This window comes from Cottoperca gobio, unplaced genomic scaffold (assembly GCF_900634415.1).
Source record: "Cottoperca gobio unplaced genomic scaffold, fCotGob3.1 fCotGob3_254arrow_ctg1, whole genome shotgun sequence".
NCBI lineage: Eukaryota > Metazoa > Chordata > Actinopteri > Perciformes > Bovichtidae > Cottoperca > Cottoperca gobio.
Genome location: NW_021166876.1, coordinates 175,001 through 177,500, shown reverse-complemented (window position 1 = coordinate 177,500; position 2,500 = coordinate 175,001). Strand labels below are relative to the sequence as shown.

At 40.1% G+C, this 2,500-nt stretch overlaps 1 long non-coding RNA gene across 1 annotated transcript in view; it reads left to right on the top strand.

Annotated features, from left to right (window-relative positions):
- The first annotated feature begins 2,444 nt into the window (after window positions 1-2,444).
- Window positions 2,445-2,500, top strand: part of LOC115005103 (uncharacterized) — a 2,093-nt gene continuing 2,037 nt past the window's right edge. Inside the window, exon 1 of the long non-coding RNA XR_003831921.1 lies at window positions 2,445-2,500. This exon is cut by the window's right edge and continues 231 nt beyond it. This is a non-coding gene — a long non-coding RNA (uncharacterized LOC115005103).

The window sequence follows — 2,500 nt, the reverse complement described above, 5'->3', positions numbered from 1 at the left end:
TTTATGAACAGAACATCTCCGACAAAGCCAGAGTTTATTTTTGCAAACAAATAAGATTTGCAGTGCTGTCTTTTAACATAACGACTGCTCAGAGGAAATGTCTCCGTGAGGGGCCGTCAGGAGTCTAACGTCATGAGAAGGTTCGAGGCAGCCGCTCAGACACAACTGAAGAAAAGGATTTGACTTGTGGTCTGAAGAGACGTGACGAAAGTGAAAATCAAGCCAGGAGTGGGAGGATCATTTAATATGTTAGTTACTGTATTAATACATTCCTGCAGACGATACAGATGACGATGACCTGTCCAAAGACTCACTTTGTTCCGCTGCTACAACACAAGTAGGACATTTTCACCCTAAAATATCATCATATACTGTATATCTGAACTGTTCAGAAAGTCTCTGGTGTTGTCCCTGTCAGGGAACACATTATATATAAGATGGGGCGGGACACCAGTCTCTCTATCTGTCTGTCCGTCCGTCCGTCCGTCTCGAGCTGTTTGATATGTCACATAAGAAATATCACAACAAAGACAGAACAGCTTATTTATGGGACATCACATCAGACACTGAATGTTGCTGGTGATAGCTGTGCTTTTATCGGCGTATGCATTGTAATGCACTGTAGTTCACTGTTAACGCTTCATTTTCCTCTGTGTTTAGCTCTGTTACGTTAGCTGTTAGCTCTGTTACGTTAGCTGTTAGCTCTGTTACGTTAGCTGTTAGCTCTGTTACATTAGCTGTTAGCTCTGTTACGTTAGCTGTTAGCTCTGTTAGGTTAGCTGTTAGCTCTGTTAGGTTAGCTGTTAGCTCTGTTACGTTAGCTGTTAGTTCTGTTAGGTTAGCTGTTAGCTCTGTTACGTTAGCTGTTAGCTCTGTTAGGTTAGCTGTTAGCTCTTCTAACCAAACGCTTTGCAGGATTTTGCCACCTTGACTCTAGTTCTCCATTTAAATGTGTCCTGACCTCAGACCGTAGCTTGTGACTGAGGATAGATGGACCGGTATCACCGGAACCTTTCATGTAGCGTGATTGTAACTATAGTAACAGGTGAGGCTCCGGTGTAACGTCGGTCAGTGTTTGGTTCATCCGGCATGTTGTTTGCTGTACACAGCAGCGCTCGTTATATCAAAACCACCTGTCATCCCGGGGACGATCTCTGTCCGTCCAAAACACATTTTCTTCACACATGTTCGTTAGCCTCGAGCCCTGATAACAATAAAGCACTTTAGTAGAACGTTAGAGTTATTTACATTATCTTTCCAACATAATAACACAACATAGTGCTCCATGAGAACACCAGCATAAAGATTGTAATAAATATGTGTACATACAGACATATCAACATATAAATAACAGGCCATTGGAACCACGGAACAATCCAGCTAACAGTATGCAGGAAGGCAACATTTCAAGGCTATAAAACATGTGCTGCAGTAGACAGGAAGTAGACTGGAAGTAGACTGGAAGTAGACTGGAAGTAGACAGGAAGTAGACAGGAAGTAGACTGGAAGTAGACAGGAAGTAGACAGGAAGTAGACAGGAAGTAGACTGGAAGTAGACAGGAAGTAGACTGGAAGTAGACAGGAAGTAGACAGGAAGTAGACAGGAAGTAGACAGGAAGACTCAGAGCTCCTCTCACTTCCTGTTTGTTAAACTGAACTTTTGTTAGTTAAAAAGAAAGTGAAAAAATGTTTAAAGAAGTTATGTAAACCACAGCATTACATTTTCACACTTATTGTCACATAATGCACACTCTACAGAAATAAAATGTTTGTCTGGTGCATGGGGGGGATCATGAGATGGGCCCCTAGGCTCAGATGTGTTAAAGCCCCCACCACCTCCTACACAGGAGCAAGACACACACTACAGGTTTTTAGTATTTGTTGTAATTATTCTGAGCTTTGTCTTGTTAAAGCTAAAATATTAAGAATTGATGAAATCCTTACTTAAGGGTTCTTTATGTATTATGTGTTTTGTTTTGTTTGTTTGTTTGTTTTGTATAATTTATACATGAATATAAACAAAACATTTACCCAGAATTACTAGTTTAATGAGGCCTAACCATAAACACTTTCATTTTCATTCTAAGAGAAAGAATAAAATTGAGAACTTGGGGAACACAGAGAACTTCTGGTCCTTTGAAGGTCACAGAAACAAAAATGTTTCTTCATCTGCACTCATCTATATGTTAACACATCTCAAAGTAATAACTTTTTCTGTGAGTTTAACATTTCAGTCTCATAGTATCAAAGGTGAAGAAGCTTTCTGAGGACTAAATGTATTAAATAACTGTTAGATATCAGTTTATCTTTTCATTTGATTTGTTATTTACAGTACATTACAGTTTATTGTTGTCAAATCTGCATCTCTCTGAGCAGCACTGGGCTGCAGAGGACAGTTACTTCCTGTGTTTCTCCCAGAGGCGGTGCTGCGTCACACAGTGTTGTGTGGCTGATGCTTGCATTAACTAAACTATCACAGGGTTCCTACAGTTTAAGGGAA